This window comes from Phascolarctos cinereus, unplaced genomic scaffold, assembly GCF_003287225.1.
Source record: "Phascolarctos cinereus isolate Bilbo 61053 unplaced genomic scaffold, phaCin_HiC Scaffold_726;HRSCAF=1367, whole genome shotgun sequence".
Lineage (NCBI taxonomy): Eukaryota > Metazoa > Chordata > Mammalia > Diprotodontia > Phascolarctidae > Phascolarctos > Phascolarctos cinereus.
The window spans coordinates 120,522,550-120,542,478 of record NW_027556098.1 but is presented as its reverse complement, the minus strand read 5'-3'; the positions used below and the strand labels follow the sequence as shown (position 1 = coordinate 120,542,478).

General features: G+C 39.1%; 1 protein-coding gene across 4 annotated transcripts in view; it reads right to left on the bottom strand.

Moving 5' to 3' along the window:
- The window catches only part of PAK2 (p21 (RAC1) activated kinase 2), a 109,208-nt gene extending 89,772 nt beyond the window's left edge, over positions 1 to 19,436 (bottom strand). For all 4 annotated transcript variants that reach the window (XR_013482974.1, XM_078146759.1, XM_020986056.2 and 1 more), the window contains exon 1: positions 19,349 to 19,436. The gene's annotated coding sequence lies outside the window, so the exon portion shown is untranslated. The remainder of the gene's footprint in view (positions 1 to 19,348) is intronic.
- Between the last annotated feature and the right edge of the window lie 493 nt (positions 19,437 to 19,929).

Here is a 19,929-nt window from a genome sequence, read left to right as displayed (position 1 = left end):
AGCAGAAGAGGAAAAGAGACGTAGGGAACAGGAAAAATAATGAGGCAGGACCAACAAGAAAAAATAAAAAATGCCCTCAAGTCACTTGAGCATAACCAAAAGAGCTTGATCAATTATATCTTATCAGGCAACTCCACTGTCTTTCCCGAACGTCTCAACTTTGATTGTAGCTTTTCAAGAAAAGTAGTAGACTCACCAGTTATCTTCCCATTACCCAAAAAAGTATGAAGAAAGAAAGGATGCCCAAGTGGTGATGCAGCCAAAGAATCAAAGAAAATCAAAACTGGGAGGAAAAAAGCCAAACAGATGATCATTGATGAACTTCAAAAGTACAATTCTAGCCACACACGGAAGGGGAATAAAAGGAAGGGTAGACACCACATTGCAATACTGTGTTAGGTTTTCCTTCAGGACAGAAACTACAGCAATCTGTCAAGAAGAAAGAACAATCTCATGCAATAAATAAAAGAATATAAGTTCATATGAAATGAGTAGTGGAGATAGGTGTTACTGGAAATCAGAGACAGAGTGTGTTCCCATGAGGGTTAGAGCAGCCGGAGCTTCAAAAAAGGTCAAACAAGCTTGAGCTGAGTGCTGAAAGACACAAATAGACGAAGAAAGGCAAAAGCAACCAGGCATTAAAGGCAGAGGCAATGGAGTGAGGAAAGAAAACACAGCAAAATGACAACAATATATTTTCGGGACAGTTGGTACTTCATTCTGGCTCTAGCAAAGGATTGATTTAAGTAGTAAAATAGAAAAGGAAGGTTGAGGTCAGACTCTGGAAGAGAATCAAACACTGGGTTAAGAAGGTTAGACTTTACACTATGACAATGAGGAGTCAGTAAAGGTATTTGAACAGGAGATGATATGAGCAGTGTTTTCTTAGGAAAATTAATCTCACAATGGGATACAGAACAGATTGGAGGAGAGTGAGACTAAAAGCAAAGAGGTTAGAAGACTATTAAAATTAAACCAGTATGAAGTCAATTCCATCTGACTTTTGTGTGAACTAGTTAAATAGGAAGATGGAGTATTAGGAAAGGCATCATGGAGCTTAGGCTTTTAAAAGCATGAACCGGGGCAGCTAGGTGGAAAGAGCACCAGCCTTGGATTCAGGAAGACCTGAGTTCAAATCCAGCCTCAGACACATAACATTTACTAGCTGTGTGACCCTGGGTAAGTTACTTAACCCCACAGCCTAGCCAAAAAAAAAAAAGCATGAAGAAAGCTTATATGGGGTAGGAATTTGTTGTGGAAATTCAGAAGCTACTGTAAAAGAAAGAAGTTGAATAATATCTATTACAGAAGGTACTGTTTTAAAAAAAATGCAGATAGTACAGGAAGGTATGAATGGAGTAGGACTATGAAATTAGGTGTCTTCAAAACATGGGAAGGGGGGGGAGCCTGGATGTTTGGAGGAGAGAAGAGTTGGGAGGACAGCTAGATAGAATTAGTGAACTACAGAGCTGGAAGGAGCTGCATCTAGCCCATAACATACCTGAATAGGAAGCTCTTCTGTAATATTCCAATCAAACTATACCTAATAACTCCACTGAAGGAAACCTCACTACTACCTCCAAAGATATTCCAACATCTCATTACACTTTTGGACCATTCTAATACAAAGTTAGAAGGGTTCTTCAAATTCAGAACAGTAAAGCTAAAACTAAAAGCTACACGCTAACAGTAAGGTCAAGTTGGTAAAGAAGAAGCGAACTTCACCTGACATTCAAACACAACAGAAAGAATAAAACACCTATTCCACTGCATTGCATATAAACAAACAGATGCCTAGTAATTTTTTTTTTTTGCTGAATAGTTTACAAAAGATTACTAGGTTCACCTTTTCCCCTTCTTTTCACAGAGGTGGGGGACTATGCATGTGGACCACATCATTTATTAAGACTTGATTGATATATTGGTTAGTTCTGCTGAACCATTTCCTCCCTTCTAATGCACTGTTATACAGAACTGCTCTCAGTGGGGGAAGGAAAGAGACATGTAAAATCAAAGTAATGTGTTAAGAAAAGATATTAATAAAACTTTTAAAAGAAAAAGAAATATCTTTCAAAGAGATACTAGGAAAAAACATATTCACTAGGAACAGACAGACAAGTGGTTCACTAACTGCAACAGAGGAGGTGGCTACACCACACCAATGTAATTTCCAACAAAAGCCAAAGGGATAAGGCAGTTCAACTGCAGAACAGGCAAAAAAAAACATACTTAACCATCGAAAAATAATACCTGATGACAACACTCAAATCCAACTAAGCAGTGACTAAAGTAGCTAGATGACTTGAAAACTTTACAATCAGGTAACTTAAACCACAGTCTACATAATCTGAACTGACTGATTCTGAAATTCTTTAAATATATTCCATTTCCCCAAATTCCATCACTTTTTAATAAGTTACTTGTGAACATACTGGACTTCAGGGGACCAAGGCTGGGATATGCCTCAGGAAGAGGAGGAAGTGGGAGAGGCCAGAATTCAGGGATTGACCCTGAAAGGAAGAAAGTTCTAAACCCCCTTTTAATTCCTACACAGTAATTCTAATTTATAAACAACATAACAGGGAACAAATTGGAAATAGCAAGGTGCTAAGCCCACAATAAAGTTCTTCTTGGCCTGAGTAAAATGACCATCACAGTTGAGAATGAGTGTTTTAAGAAAATGTACTAGTATAAAAAATGTTCAGGACACTTACTTTAAAAAGTTAAATCAAAGAATATCCAGAATGGTCACTATTTAATGCTTCAAAAAGCACATAAGTTTAAAAAAAAATACAGTACTGTCAGAGAGGTGGCAGGAATTTCAGACTCCATAGCTTGAAGTTATATCATGGAAAGAATCACCCTGTCTTACAGATTTTTAACAAAAATTTTTTTCCAATTACACGTAAAAACAATTTTTAACTTTTTTTTTAAATCTGAGTTCCAAATTCTCTCCCTTTCTCTTTCCCCTCCCCCACCCAATTGAGAAGGCAAGCAATTTAATATAGGCTATGTATGTGCAGTCATGCAAAACATATTTCCATATTAGTCATGTTGTGAAAGAGAACAGACCAAAAAAAATAGTAAAATAGTATGCTTTGATCTGCATTCAGACTCTTTCTTTGTAGCTGGATAGCATTTTTCATCATAAGTTCTTCAGAACTGTCACAGACATTCTTATATGCCATAGCAACACTGCCAAATCTACAATAAAAGACTTCAATAATTGAAAATGAGTTTTTAAAAAGGATTTGTTGTGCTTTTTCTGCCTTACATCCTGGGTCCATTTAGAAGATCCCAATAAGTGTCAAAAAGGCTTTTTGTTGAGAAGCTGGGGAGGGAAGGGGGCAGAGAAGTTAATGGAGGACAGGTGAGACAATGGTGCAAAAAGAGAAAAGAAAAGCAGAGACAGTAAATATTTTTTAAATCCATGGAAGACAGAAGTCCAAAGGGAGACAAAGATAAGCATATTGTTATACACTTAAAAAAAAGAAAAGCCAAGCTGTATGTAATTAATCCAATAAGATACATGGTTTCACATGCAATCCTTTCTCTAATCTTCTTTGTATGTGGAAACATTCTTGTTTGTTGATGTTTGTCAAATTTCAAAGTAAAAAAAAATTAAAAATTAAATAAGTACTGCCAACTAGTTATTTATTATTGTGATTTCCCATTTTCTACTGACAGTGGCACTACTCAAAACTGTCAGATGATTTTACTGTATTATTTTGGCAGTCATCAAATGTTAAGACTTGGAGAAAGGTCTTCAATACATTTAAGCAGATTCTCTATGGATATTTCACTCCAAAAATGTCAAAGTGGGGGTGAATTCCAATGAACAGAGATCATGTCTCCACCAAAAACCCCACCTCCACCCAGGTGTTGCCCAATTTCACCTTTCTCAGAACCCTTTTTAGTTAGACAACTACCTTTCATACTCAACCCTGTGTTGTTTATATTGCGTTTTGTAGAATATGAAATTGCAAAGGCCCTCATTTCTTCTTGCCTAAACTATTATACTAGTCTCCTTGGTGATCTCCCCATAAACAAATCTTCTCACCTGTCTCCCTTACTTCTAGTCCTAGTCCCTCTCCCTCCATACAGTGGTCAAAATTCAGGTAACTAAGACTTTCCTTCTGAAACATACAGTATGCTTGGGTCTTATTTTACGTAAGTCTGTCCACAATCCTCCCAGACCTCCAAAGATTCAGAGGTTCCCTACTGCCTCTCAGATAAAATACAAACTCCTCAGCCTAGCATTTGAAGTATTCTAGACTCTGGTTCCAAAATTATTGCGTGTTACTCCCCTTCATTGTACACCCCTATACATCCCCCTTCATTGTAGATAAGCTTGGACTACTAAACTGTTTCCTGAATTCATCATTCCATCTTCCTCTCTTGCACCTTCAAATTGGCCATGTCCTGTGCCGAAAATGTACATCGTTCTCACCTCTACCTCTCAGAATCCACTTTTTCCTGTAGGGTTTATTACTAGCTCAGATTCCATCTTCTATACAAGGCCTTTTCTGATTCCCCTAGTTGTTAGTGCCCTCTCCTGCTTCAAATTACTATGTATTTACTTCTCTGTATAGCAGATTCTTCAACAGAGCCTCTTATGTAGTAGCATGGTTTCAAGTCCCTACAGCTATCTAAATTGCCTATCTAATAACTTGTTCCTTGCTATTGAAAGACACAGACACAGCAAAGCTACGCCTAGAACAATATTTACTCCTTTGCTAAAGAATCATTTATTGGGAATTGGCACAATCCAATTGGTAAAACAATACTTTTCCATTGTTGCCCAAAATATCCAAAACTTATTTGATACACACACGCACGTCAGTCAGCACATATAGTTATGTATCGGATGCTCGATTTAATGTCTTGGATAACTGCTGAAAGCACATGCCAACATGAAAGTCTGGGAAATAAAAATAACTGCAAACATAATGGTTGCTTGCAGAAGTAATCCCAAATATGTATGTATGTATGTATGTATGTATGTATGTATGTATGTATGTGTGTGTGTGTGTGTGTGTGTGTGTGTGTTGTTAACTGATACAGCAGTAGCAAACAAATTTATTTTCTGGCTATGTTGAAGTTTTTGTGTTCTCCATTAAGCTAATGTAATATCTGAAAACATATTTTTGCTGCAATAAAAAACAAATAAATTCTCCCCCCTCCCCGCAAAAAAAAAGAATCATTTAAAACAGCTAATAAGTTTGCACCTGGGCAAAAAATAAAGAATTGTGACCACTGTTAGGGAGGGCAAGAACCTCCAAATGAAGATCACCTGATTTCTAACCAAACTACTTACCTTCTTATTAAATTGTACCTGACTTGAGAAAGATTTTGAGGAAAATTAAAGGCATATGGCCTGAACATTTTAATCTTCTTCATCTTATCCCACTGTACTGTTATCTCCACAGATGAACCCTTGATAACAATCTCTTTTGATCTCCTTCAGGGGCTACTCAACTCCCTCACCTGCTCTTCCACTCCAACTCCACTCTGCACCCTTTATTCTGCCATCACCTACAACTTCTGCATGATGAAGAATCAGAAGTTCTTAGACACAGCAGTCAATGACTATAGTAATCTATTATTTGATAAACCCAAAGACTCCAGCTTCTGGGATAAGAACCCACTCTTTGAAAAAAACTGCTGGGAAAACTGGAAAAGAGTATGGCAGAAACCAGGCATAGACCCAAATCTCACACAATATACCAAAATAAAGTCAAAATGGGTTCATGACTTAGATATAAAGGCTGATACCATAAGTAAACAGGGAGAACAAGGAATAGTTTACCTATCAGATCTATGGAGAACAGAAGAATTCATGACCAAACAGGAGATAGAGAACATTATGAAAAGCAAAATGGATCATTTTGATTACATTAAATTAAAAAAGTTTTTGCACAAACAAAGCCAATGCAACTAAGATTAGAAGGAAGGTAGAAAATTGGGAAATAATTTTTACAACCAGTCTCTCTGATAAAGGCCTCATTTCTAAAATATATAGAGAATTAAAACAAATTTATAAGAACAGAAGCCATTCCCCAATTGATAAATGGTCAAAGGATATGAACAAACAGTTCTCAGATGAAGAAATTAAAGCCATCTATAGTTATATGAAAAAATGCTCTAAATCGTTACTGATTAGAGAAATGCAAAGCAAAACAACTCTGAGGTACCACATCACACCTACCAGATTGGCCAACATGACAAAACAGGAAAATGATAAATGCTGGAGAAGATGTGGGAAAACTGGAACACTTGCGAAATGATCCAACCATTTTGGAGAACAATTTGGAACTAAGGGCTACAAAAATGTGCATACCCTTTGATCCAGCAATAGCACTTCTAGGGCTATATCCCAACGAGGTCAAACAAATGGGAAAAGGACCCACATGTACAAAAATATTCATAGCAGCTCTTTTTGTGGTGGCAAAGAACTGGAAATTGAGAGGATGCCCATCAATTGGGGAATGGCTGAGCAAGTTGTGGTATATGAATGTAATGGAATACTATTGTGCTATAACAAATGATGAACAGGCTGACTTCAGAAAAACCTGGAAAGACTTATATGGTCTGATGCTGAGTGAAGTGAGCAGAACCAAGAGGACTTTGTACACAATAACAGCCATGTTATGCGATGACTAACATTGTTAAACTGAACCCTTCTCAGCATTACAAGGATCTAAGACATCTTCAGAGACCTCAGGATGGAAAATGCTGTCCACATCCAAAGAAAAAACTATGGAAGTCAAATCGCTATCACCTATCACTTATTTTTACCTTCTGTTGAGTTTTGTTTCATCTTTCTGATGGTTCCTCCTATTGATTTTAATTTTTACTCACAACTTCACTAACGTGAAAATATGTTTAATGGGAATGTAAATGTAAAGCCTCTATCAGACTGTGTGCCATCTTGGGGAGGGTGGGGGGGGGAAGGGGAAGAAAAATTTTCAACTCAAAAGCATATGGAAGTGATTGTTGATAAATCAAAATAAATTAATAAAATTTAAAAAAAGATTCAGATGTTCTTTTATCTGATCACAACTTATCATTTCATCCTTATCCTCCCCCCATCATTACCCCTGCTCTGCTTCCATGCCCTTCCTTCCTAATCTCAACCCTTTAGTCAACCAGTTCAATTCTTCAGTATCTTGTATTCTTGAATCCCTTGCTCCTGCACTATTACCACTCGTACCCTGCCAAACCCCAACCCTGGATCACTCTAACCACTTCCTCTTCTCCTCCATCTCACCTGCTGCTGAACAGAACTGGAAAAATACACACAACTGTGCTGAGTCCTCAATCTCAACTGTGTCCTCAGAGCAGCAAGGCAATCCTTTTACTTATTATTCCTTTATGGATTCTCTATCCCACACACCACAGAAGCTATTCAAAACCCCAGCCTCTTCATGTAACACCCTTCTCACTCCCCATGAACACAGGTAGGTTTGCTTCCTAACCTGAGAAGTTATAGGCTCCCTCTTCTGCCCTTCTCTACATTAAAAAAAAAACCCTGACATCGTCTACCAAGCTGTCTTCTTTTGTTCCAATCTGTGATAAAAAGGTGACCCTCCTCCTCTTCAACAAGGCCAAACCTTCTCCAAGGGTCCTGACCCCACATCTTCCTCCTGTTTTTCAGACTGGCTCTACAATCATCCTCTCTTCCCTTCAATCTCTCCTGGTCTACCCCCTTCCCGGTTACTTATAAATATGCCTGGGTCTCAACCATCCTTTAAAAAAAAAAAATCCACCAACCCTCTCCAACCCTCTCTTAACCCTTCCATTCCTTCAAGTTATCACATTTATCCCCCACTCCCTTTCACAGATAAATTGCTAGGCTGCAGGTCCCACTACTGGTTCACCAATACGGAGGATTAAAGTAAATGAACACTTAATACTTGTGCTTAAGCCTCTTAAAGTTTTAGAATACCGACTCTAAATAAAGCAGATAATGCATCATTGTTCCCTCATTTTGGGATCTTATCCCCTTGCCTTCAAACACACGGAGATTTCTCATCCTAAAAGAAAAACTTCCAATTGACCCTTTGTCATCACTACTTAAAAGTCTTAATTTAGAACATACTTCCTAGGAAAAAAAACTTTTTATCTTTATTGCCTTCACTACTTCTCCCTCATTCACTTCACAATCCTTAGAAATCTCATTTCCAATATCATCCCTCAACTTAACCCTTTCTCTCCAAAGTTACCAATGATCTCTTAACTGAGGAACTAATAGCCTTTTCTTAATCCTCATCCTTCTAGATCTCCCTATATACCATCTGTTGCCTTTTGCAGTCTCCTCACCTCTGCCTCCTAGAATCGCTAGTCTCCTTCAAGGCTTGGCTCAAGTTACCTTCTATAGGAAGCCCTTCCTATTTTCCCTAGGGCTAGTGCCTTTCCTGGAGTTAAGAAGACTTGAGTTCAAATTAAGCCTCAGACACTACTAGCTATGTTAACCTAGGCAAGTCACTTAATTTCTGTCTGTTTCCTCAACTGTAAAATGGTCATATTTGTAAGGTACTTAGCATAGTACCTGACATATAGTAGATGCTTAATAAATGCCTGTTTCCTTCCTATATTTTTATATACATATGAGTAACATATGTATACACACATATACCTCCCCTGGCTACTCTGTAAGCTCCTTGAGGGCAGGGACTTTCACATTTGTCACTGTATCCCCTTTGCCTTGAACAAAGTGCACACAGTAGGCACCTAATTCATCTCACTCCAATGCACAACTCCACTCCTATCTTCAATTTTACCTTCTCTACAAACTCCTTTTCTCCTTTATCTAAATATGTTTAGGTCCTAGGATATCTTCCTTTTACAAAAGTCTAAGGGCAGATCAGGATCCAGAGAGTTATCTCCATTGGGTCTCTTCTTACTCAAAGACCAACTGAAGGACCATAGCACTAGGTAGTACTATATAACTTCACTACTAGCAATTTTTATATCTGGATCCTAACTTAATTTGCAACATAATATTCCACCATTAAAAAAAATTGTAAACTTTTTAGGCAATAAACTATTAAGTGTGCTGCAGGCTTCTAGAGATATGCATTTCAATCTTCATTTGAACAGTTTCCATTTCTCCAAAAGGGATCTACAAACCATTAATCCCCTGGCAGGAAAGCTTTCTAACACAAAGTTTTAAAAGTAGACTTTCAACAGAAATTTTCCATAACGTTGACCACTGAAATTATTTCACTGTCTCCAGCTTGCTATACATACATACATACATACACACATACATACATACATACATACATACAAACAAAAGCATGCTCCTCCCTCCAAGTGATTACTCCGTTTTCACCAAGTCCACAGGGGCAAAGGGCTCCTTCCAAAGTAAGAAAAATTTGGGGGGGGAAGGTGTGACTAATGAACAGTAACACTGTTGGTACACTAGGAAAGGGAGGGACGCAAATGTGGTAGCTGACAAGGGCCACATTCCTATTTTATGTTTAATTAACATAATTACACATGCAAATATGAAATTACCATTTTATACCAAGTATACAGATAAGTTATCAATCCATGACAGAAAACAAAAAGATCTGCAGCAAAAATAAACTTAGCTAAAATCAATACTCATAAAAGATGAGTATTGAAATGGCCCAAAAAGGAAGAAGGGAAATTTTTACCAGGGAAAAGAATTCAGAAAGAATTAGGGGTTGATAGACACAAAGTGTGTCTACTTCATAGTTATAACAACCACATGTCACTAAAAATAACCATGAATGTCTAAGTGAAGATATCAGAATCAGTTTCAAAGACTAAAAATCTCAGCTTCTGGTAATTCAGGTCAGTCACCTTGGTCCAATACAGTTCAGCTTAGCCTAATTTCTTTCTATACAGTCTTTGTTCCCATCCAACTGGGAACAAAGACTATAATCTTCTCTTTCCCTCTTCATTTTTGTATACAGTAGATACAACAGATATAGAATTTCCCTATTTTCAGAATCTTTAAGAGTCCCCCACCCAATCTTGAATTATCAATAGATATAATAAAGTAAAAAAACAACATAATGACTTTTAAACAAACACACATTCATACTAAGAAGTCTATACTAAATAGGGTATTAAGCTCTCATTTTAAGACATCTTATGTAAAGTTTTCATTTTCTGAACACCACAGTGGTGCTGGAAGTCCCAAATATTAGGTTGTTTGCTGGCTGGATCCAAATCTCCATACCTAAATAGGATCTAAGCCCATCACTTTAGGTGTCAAAATACTTTTAAAAAAAAAACTGATACTTCCCAATAACACCACCCTCAAATAGAACCCATCCTAGTAACAAAGTTCAAAAAAATCAATGTCGCTTCCTCTTGTCTGGTAATGTATGCTTCATTTGGCACCTCTCCACCGAGGGGAGGAAGATCATAGGTTCACAGATTCAGAGCTGGAAGAGGATTTAGAAGTCATCTAGTTCAAAATGTCCATACTCTGACTTAAAAGACTCCATTACTAGCTATATACAGATGTAACAAAATGCCAGTGGCGTTTTTTGTAAAAGAATCAGATAAAAACAATAACATTTTTTACAGAAAACAGTCAAGACTGTGAAAAACTTTTTAAAGATGAAGTGGAAGGGAAGAGAACTGAAGGGAAAAATCATTTACATAGTGCCTACTATTTGCCAGGCAGGGTGCCAAGTGTTTTTTACAAATATTATTTCATTTGATCCTCAAAAAAATCCTACGAAGTAGGTGATATTATTATCCCCATTTTTACAATCAAGTGACTTGCTCAGAGTGACACAGCTACTAAGTGTCTAAAGTTAGATGAAGGGGTACTGCCAGATTTGAAACCACTATAAAGTAGTAATTAGTTTTTAGATAATAAACAGAAAAATAAATCAGTTAAATAAAATAATCTGGAAAAAGAAATGACTACAAAAGACTAGTTTTTTTTACAACCCTAATATCGCTCAACATTACCAAAAATCATTCGACGTTTGGAAAATCAGGGACTACTAAAATGATAGAAGGGGAAAATGACAAATGTTGGAAGGGAAGTGGAAAAACCAGGACACTAGATATACTGTTGGTGAAACTGTGAAGCAATCCAATCATTTTGGAGAGTAATCTGGAATTATACCCAAAGAGTTATAAAACTTTGTATACCCTTTGGCCTATTAGGTCTGTTTCCCAAAGTGACGAGGGAAAAAGGAAAATAACCTATAGGTTCTAAAATATTTATAGCAGCTCAATTTGTGGTGGCAAAGAAGTTGAAATTAAGGGGATGCTCATCAATTGGGAATGGCTAAACAAGCTGTGGTGTATGATTGCAATGGAATAACATATTACGCTGTAAGAAATGATGAGCTCGATCTTAGAAAAACATGGAAAGACTAGAATGAAATAATGAAGAATGAAATGAGCAGAACCAAGAGAATATTATATATAGTAACAGCAATACAATTTGAAAAAAAATGGTGAATGACTAAGTTATTCTGAGTATCACATTCAAATCCATCTCCAGAGAAAAAACTGATACATCGAAGTATGCTTCATATGGTTTTACATACACACACACACCCCCCACCCCACCCCACCCCCACCCCTCCATGTCAAATGGTGACCTAGTTCAGGGTGGGGAGGGAGACAGTTCGGAAATTAAAATGTAACCAAAAAATTAAAATTTTTTTAAAAAAGGAAAATTTTAAAAGAAGGATTACCCACAGTTAGTGGGCAGTTAGTTTAAGTGCCAAGAAAGGACACAAGAAAATTTGGTAATAATACCACAACAGAGAAAGCAAAAGAGGGCAGAGGTTCAAGAAGGAGCAGGTGATCAACAGTATAAAAAGGTTACAGAGAAGATGAGCACTTAGAAAAGATAGGTTTTTTTCTAGAATAATATGAAGTATCAGTTAAGAGAGCAGTTCCAATACAGTAAAAGGAATAGGTATGGGGAAAAGAGGAATTTGAGGTATTAGCAGAAGACAACATTCTTTACCTATCTGAAAAATTCAAGAACCACTTATATACAATGACGCCCATTAGAATGTAAGCTCCTGGAGAGCAGGAAGTATCTTTGCTTTTTCTTTATATTCTCAGTGCTTGGTACTACTATGTGTTTGACTGATACTCAGTGAATGATTACAAGGCACCAGGATGCATGATGAAAACATAAAGACAAAAAGAGGTGGTCCCTGCTCTCAGAGTTTACATTCTAATTGGTATTTTTAGGCAGCTAGGCTGGTGGACTGAGCACTAAATCTGGAGCCAGGAAGATCTGAGTTCAAATCTACTCTCAGAAAGGTATTAGTTGTGTGACCCTGGGAAAGTCATGTAACCTGTCTGCCTCAATTTCCTCATCTGTAAAAAGGGAATAACTGCATCTACCTCCCAGGATAGTTGTGAGGATAAAAAGAGACAGCATTTGTAAAATATTTTACAAATCTTAAACCACTATGTAAATGCTAGCTACTGCTAGTAGTACTATAAACTACTAGTAGTAGTAATTCCAACTAGTGATGGCATAAGGGTCAAGTGAAGGTCAGATAAGGGAGAGTTACCTGTTCTGGAAAGTAAAGGATTAAGACACTAAAGGGAACAATAAAGCTATTAACTGCTTCATTTAGAGTCACAATTCCAAAATTTTATAAGGCTTAAATTCAAGTATTAACCATTCACTTACCTTAATCCTGAACACTGGTGAACCAACAGTGACACCTGCAACCTACCAACCTCAAAAATACTCAGGAATGAAGAATAAACTCCAAAGAGGACAGTTTTTCATTACCATAATCCCTAATACATTCATCACTGTGAAAAAAGTTAAAACAGGTGGAACTGCCATCTTAGGTAAAATGTAAGGAAAAAAAACTGCCATTCTTTTTTAGCAACAATATTATCAGAAATCTGAGTATTTTAAACATCTCAATCCTTGTTCCCAAGGGGCAATAAGCCCAGCAGTGTTTATTGACATTTATATGTACTATAGGATAGGCTGTGGATTATGGGATTTAGAGCTGGAAGGGGGCTAAGAGATCATTTATAGTCTGACCACCCCCCACAATAACAGATGAGGAAACTGAGGCCCCAAGGGAGATGAAGTGACCTGTCTGAGGTCAAACAGTAAGTAACAGTACTGGAATGGCAATCCTACTCTGACTCCAAATATTATCTTCTTTATACCATAATTAATAGAATTTTAGAGCTGGGGGGGTGGGGTTTAGAGATCAATCTCCCCACTTTTCATATGACATTAAATGGCTTGCAGGGGTAGAGATGAGATTTGAACCTAAGCCACATTTTTCACTATACCAGTCTTCCTTGTAGTCTAGGATATGGGTCTTACTCTCAAGTTGTAGACAGTCTAAGTTTTCTTACAACCATCGCATGAGGCAGGTAGTATAAGTATTATTATCTTCATTTTAAAAATAACTGAGATATGAAGTTATTTGCCTAAGGTCACTCAGGACTCCAAGACCAGGGATGGCATTTCGGCAAAGGAGACCAATATGAAGCAGCATAACTTGAATGAAGGATAATAAAGAAACCAGGCTAACTAGAATGGATTGGGTAGGATTGAAAGCTAAGACTGAATAGGTAAAGTAAGGCTTCAATAATAATGGATATTCAGCCACATAGGAATTCAGATTTGATGTGATAAGCAGTAAAGAACTACTAAATGTTTGGGGGGGGGGTTGAGCATTTTGAGAGGGTGGGTAAACACAAAACAGAGGGATCATAAGAGAGCAAGAGAAGAAAAGACAAATGAGAAGAAAGGAAGAGACTAATACTACAAGATGGGTTTAGAAAGATGAAGTCCAACCTATAACCATTCTGACTATAGTACAAATCGAAAGTCCTCCAAAAATGCCTTACAGCACAACATTAGAATGGAATTTTACTTCTCCTAATCACAAAGTCTCAATATTTAGTAAAATAATAAAAAAAATTTCTTAGCTAGCTAGGCATGTTATGGTCTAGTGAATGAATGAAAAAGCATTGATTAAGTACTTATTATAGGGAAGAGAAGGGAATGAACATTTAATAAGCAACTATTATCTGCCAGGCACTGTGTTAAGTGCTTTACAAATATTATTGCATTTGATCCTCACAAGCCAGAGAGACAGGTGCTATTATTAGCCTCATTCTAAAGTCGAGGAAACTGAGTCAGACAGAGATTAAATGACTTGCCCAGGGTTGCACCTTTAAGAGGTGTCTGAGGCTAGATTTGAACTTGGTCTTCCTGACTCCAGGTCCAGGCTCTACCCATTGTGTCACCCAGCTGCAAAGCACTGTGCTTAGAAGTAAAGATACAAACAGAAAAGTAAAACAATCTCTGTTCTCAAGGAACTCAACATTCCAGTGCAAGGGATAACAATATGGTATGTTTCAGCTGCAAGTCAGGTGGAAAGAGCTGATAGTCCTTAGGATGCAGCACAAAGCAGAAGGTAATGCATCTTTCTCTAACGCCATTTCCACTGATAAAATCATATCTATTTCTAATACTGAATTATCTGACAGTGCCAAATAATTTAGTGGCAATAATTTTCTTCTCCTGGTCTTCAATAGCTGTGGTTGCTGAGGAGATAGGGTCTGCAACAGCCACGGATGCAATTGCCTGATCTTATCTCCACTGGGGTTGCTTCCCTGGATGATGACAGCTTCAGAAGTTGGGTTGCAAGCAAGATCCATTATGAAGTGGGTGAAACAACTCCCGAGGCTCTTGGACTTATGTTCCCTCATGTGGTAGGTGATCATCAGTTAATATTAAAAATGGTAAAGAAGGTGGGCCCCTTATTCACAGTAATAACTCCACTAAATGGATTTGGAGCCTATCAGGGTCTGCGTAGAAGTGGTGGACAAAGTGTTGGTGGTGGTTTGACCTGCCTGGCACATCTGTCTTCTGTCTTTCCCTCCCTGTCCCATTGATGCGTCAGCCACATTAGCTTGTGTACCTTGAAGGTAACCATTGGTCAGCAGATGGTGGGATTGCTGGCCCTTTCTCCACAGGGATGGCTACAGAAACTGGGTTATTAACAGGTCCAGTGGTTCAGGGTCCTGGGTTGTCTCCATCAGATGGGTCTCCTATATCTCCTCAGGGTACCTTGCTGCTTCAGCTAGTACAAACCTAGCCTTAAAGCAGAACCTCTCAATGAGAGACCTTGGGACCAAAGAAAAAAACAAAAGAAGACCATGAAAACAACTTTCTAACTCAGATAAGACTACTTGGAATCCAGTACCCAGCTTTTTGTTTGGTTTTTTTGTTTTACATTTGAAAATTCAACATGAAATTTGGAAACAATTTCCCACCATAAACTATGTAAATCTATAGATCCTGGATAAACTCATAATCAAAAACAAAACTAGAGAAACTGGAAAGATAGCTTAAAAATATACTTTGATGTGCTCTACTGAAACAAATGCGCAACTTCCACAAAATCTTTACTGCTCATGAAAGTCTGAAAAACTAATAGCATAAAAGAGCATTAAACTGAGGGAAGACATTTAGTATCCCAATCCCACCCTGGATGGAAATGTTGCAACCATTCACTGGCCCAATCCTCCTACTCAATCAACAACAGAGCTTTTTAACTTGCTCCATTTCCAACCCAGGCTGATTTACACCTCCTTAGGAATCTGGTAGCACCCACTCCCAGGTGGCTCACCATACTGGTGCCACATTTAGTGAGGTCCCTCTAACAGCTTTAGCCAAGCAACAACAGGAATTCCAAGCTCAAGTGATCCACTAACCTCAGCCTCCCCAGTAACAAGGATTACAGGAATGCAGCACCACCCCCAGCTTAATATTTACATCTTAAACATCACAGGAATATTCTATTTTCACTCTAACCTTTAAAATTACCTCCCAAAATTTCCATGTTTTGTATCTGTTCCAAAAGCTTATCATTAAAAAGATATGTTCAAGGAAGATTAGTTTTGTAACTCCAATGCTTTTAGAATGCATTTTGTACTTAATCAAGGGTGTGATGGTTGCCATAGAAACAATTAAACATGAAATGAGGGGTTTGCACTAAATTATATCTGAAGTCCCTCTTCCAAAGCTCTAAAACAGCTTTGGAGTTTTGTCTTTTGGGTTGTGAATGGGGAGGAGGGGGCCTGAGAGGACAGGAATAGAAGCTTAGAAACAAGCAAGTAAACCAGCATCTAAATTCCCTTCTGACCAGAAACAATCAATCAATGAGCAACAACAAAACCCTGATGGCACTTAACAAATGTTTGCTGAACTGAAATCCCAGTCTTCCACGTATGAGGAGCTTTTTTCTACTGTCAGAAAATTTCATGGATGCTCACATATAATTTTTATGCTATCAGTATCCAGACAAAATTCAAGACAAAAACAGCTACTAAAAATTCAGTAATACTTTCAAATGAATTTGTATTTTATTCATCACAAAAGGTCTCATTTTAATTCCAAAAAAGCAAACAGCAAATTAGTCACAAATTATGCAGCAAAATAATATAAAACTATCGCAAGACCCATTATTCACACCTGATTTTTTTTTTTAAGATAAAGATTCAAAATGCTTCATGAACATCAAGATTCACAGGCTCACTCTGACCCGAGGGATAGAAAACACCAGCTCTTATGACTCCTTTTTTTTTTCAGTTGTAGACTCTGGTAGATGAGTGCTACAAGGACAGTAAGTCACCTGAATATATTCCATCTTTTCTATTACCTTAGAAGTGATCAAATGTCCATCAACAAAAGATCAAAGGATTTGAGGGAAGCAGCTAAAGAGTAGGAAAAGCATGAATTTCTGACACCAAAAGGACAAAAGGACTAATAAGAGATTTCCATGCCCCTCAAGACTTTGTGAACTAAGATAAATTCAGGAGAAATCAAAAGAAGCATTTTACTAAGACCATTAAGTAAATGCTTCACTTAAGCATTTTACTTTAAATTGTGGTAAATAAGTTAAAGATGTGTGGGAAAATATATCAAATTGTATGTAGATTCTGATATCTTAAAGTCGTGAACTAAATATAAAATTATGTGTATCTTACAGAAACTGTGTATCCTACCAGAATGCTGCGTTTGAAAAAAAAAATTTAATGGAAAAGCATGCTACTCTATCAACCAAGTCCATGAGGTATCCTGGCTGCTCTAGTCACAGAACATCGCCATTCACCTGATGGCAGCTTCCACTAACTGCAGGCAAAGTACCTATAAGGAAATTATCTCCTGGTCATGCAAACATTACAAACATTATGATGATCTAGAAAAATAAATAATTTCCAAATAACAGCAATATCACTGATTAGTAAGTTGTCTGGTCACAGGATCCTAGGTCTCAACCAGATAGGAATACCTAGAAGAAAGAAGGTAGCATTCCAGAAGAAAAATCACCAACAGTCTTGTAAGTCAGAAAGCCCAGGATAAAATACTGATTCTGCTTATTAGTGTAAAAAGCTTAAGCAAGTCACCATACACCTCTCTGGGCTTCTATTTCCTCATCCGTACAATATAGCCACTGCCTTAAATGACCTTTGAAGTCACTTCCAGCAGGCTATAATTCTGGTTTTGTAATTTTCTGAGTAAGAACCAAGGATTGCACATGCAACTGTTATAAAAAAATAAAAGTTTTAAAGAACTTTTAACAGTTTCAACATCTCATACCCTGAGGTTATCAGAGTCACCACTATCAAATATTTAACCCCTACCTATACATGAGTAGTTGTGTTAAGTCTCTAATGCCACAAAAAGAAGACATTAATATCTTAACTATTCATTGTTGCTCACCAGCCAATCATGACATGTACATAGCCTATGAACACTTCAATGCTTTTTTTTTAATATTATGCTTGGAAAAGGGCTATTTGTAGGTCTTCAGCAGTAACAGCGAGAAGACCACACAAAAATACCTGAATTTGGATCCCCTCCATGGGTTCAATGTCTAGGTCCATATCAAATAAGTACAAATCATTCTTGCTGAGGGGCTAGAAATTTATCATCAGTTTTTAGTTTTCTTTATTAATAAGCAGCTGTCACCTTAAACATTGCCATAACTAAATGTTCTCTTTGGTAGGTGCTTTTTCTTCTGATTAAAAAAATTGTTACTTGCTCACCAATACTGCTAAGTGCACAATTTAAAAAGCCCAAGATAAAAGTGTCACCTTAAACCTACATTCTTATACAAGATTTTAAACGGTTTTCCTTTTTTCTAAAAAGTTAAGTCTTTGACAAAAGCTACAGAACCTCTGGCGAGGCTGGACAAGTTTTCACTTGCCTCCAAAATTACTGTGCACTGAGTTCATCTAACAAAAGAGATCTTCATCTAGCTTCATTTTAAATTATTCTTATTTTTCTGGCCAACCCTACAAAAACAAACTCTCAAGAGTAAATTCTTGTAGATTTCAATATCCTGCCTACTTATAAGAGCGGAAGAGTCAAACACAGCAGGGGAAAAAATGTGACGCGTATAGCCTTGATCCAAAACCCAGCTTGCGGGTCTAATTTTAGGCCTAACCATTCTGACTGTGTCCTTTTGCAAAGTAGACAAAACGTGTATGTATTATTAGATAGAAATCGACGCATCACCATGTGGTGGGAAATAAATCTCCTATTGCATTAAGAGCATTATCTCCCTCTACCCCCCCCAAAAAGGACGACCACAAAATATACCCTAACCAGGAAATAAGTACTTTCCAAACATCAATACTCAGGTCATTCTGTACCTAAAGACTTCTGCAAAAAGATGAATCCACTCATGAAACAAAGTTTTTATTCTAAAAGGAGTGCACCCCCTTCAAAAGAAAAAAAAATCTAAGTTGCAGAAAGCAAAAAGTCCATGATCAGTAGCTTCAAGTTAATTTAAGGTTACCTAAAGAAGTCACTAACTTTTCTCCTGGCACAGGATTAAAATAGGAATGATCAGAAATGAGACTGCTCCAGAGCAGGGAAGAGGGTGGGGGGTGGGGTGGGGGCGCCCTAGGATTGTGGACCAGGAGTTTCAGCTGCTGCGGTTTGTGGGAAGGGAGATAGCAGATTGGGGTTGAGGGCTGGGCAGGGATTCAAGGGACCCACGTCCAGAGCCCTAAGAGGGAGGGCAGAAGGGATCGCTGGGCACTGTCCGGAAGAAGAAAAACCGGCCGGACCCCAAAGTGGGCCACGAGGAAAAGAAAAAGGCGTGTGCGTGGGAGGGCGGAGGGAGAGAGGAGAGGGGCAGAGCCCCGGAGCAGTTCAGGGGCAGGGCGATCCCCCAGCCAACTTCTTGGTCCTCCCTCCCCCAAGGGTACGAAGGGGAAGAAGCCTGCCCCGGGGAACAAACAATAAGCAGCCGCCGCCCCGGCACACAGGTGGCGGCGGCGGGGCGGGGGCGCCCACCTCGGGCCCGGCCTCACTTACCCGCGGCCACGGAAGGAAGCGTCCCCGCCCCTGCGAGGCGCCTGGGTCAGCGTCTCCTCCCGCGACCGCCCGGACGCAAGCCCCGCGCTCCCCGCCTGGCTGGTTGGCTCCGGAGCCGCCCCGGGAGGGCGCGGCCAGGGAGGGCAGGGTCGGGGGGACTGGGAGCCGGCCGCGACAACTCGAGGCCCCCTGCCCGGGGCGCTGCTGCGGCCGCCCTCGCTACTAGGCCGTGCGGCCGCCCCGAGCGCCCCAGTGCAGGCAGGGCAGAGGAGGCAGCCTTCGGCAATGGCGACCGCCGGGGCCTGAGGGGAAGCGGAACAACCGCCGCCGCCGCCGCCGCTGCTGCTGCGCGTGGCCACAACCCTAGAGGAGGGAGGGAGGACAGGGGAGCTCAGAGGAGGCGGTGTCAACAACTGCAGCGCCCGCAGGCTGCGCCGAGCGGACGCCGGCGCCTCTCCCGGGCCAGACCAAGCCCTCAAACCCGATTGGCCCCCGTCCGCCAAGGGACGAAGAGGCTGCTGGGAGTTGTAGTTCCCGGGTGGCTGCTGGTTGAGTCCAGAAAGGCCATGCAGTCTTTCATC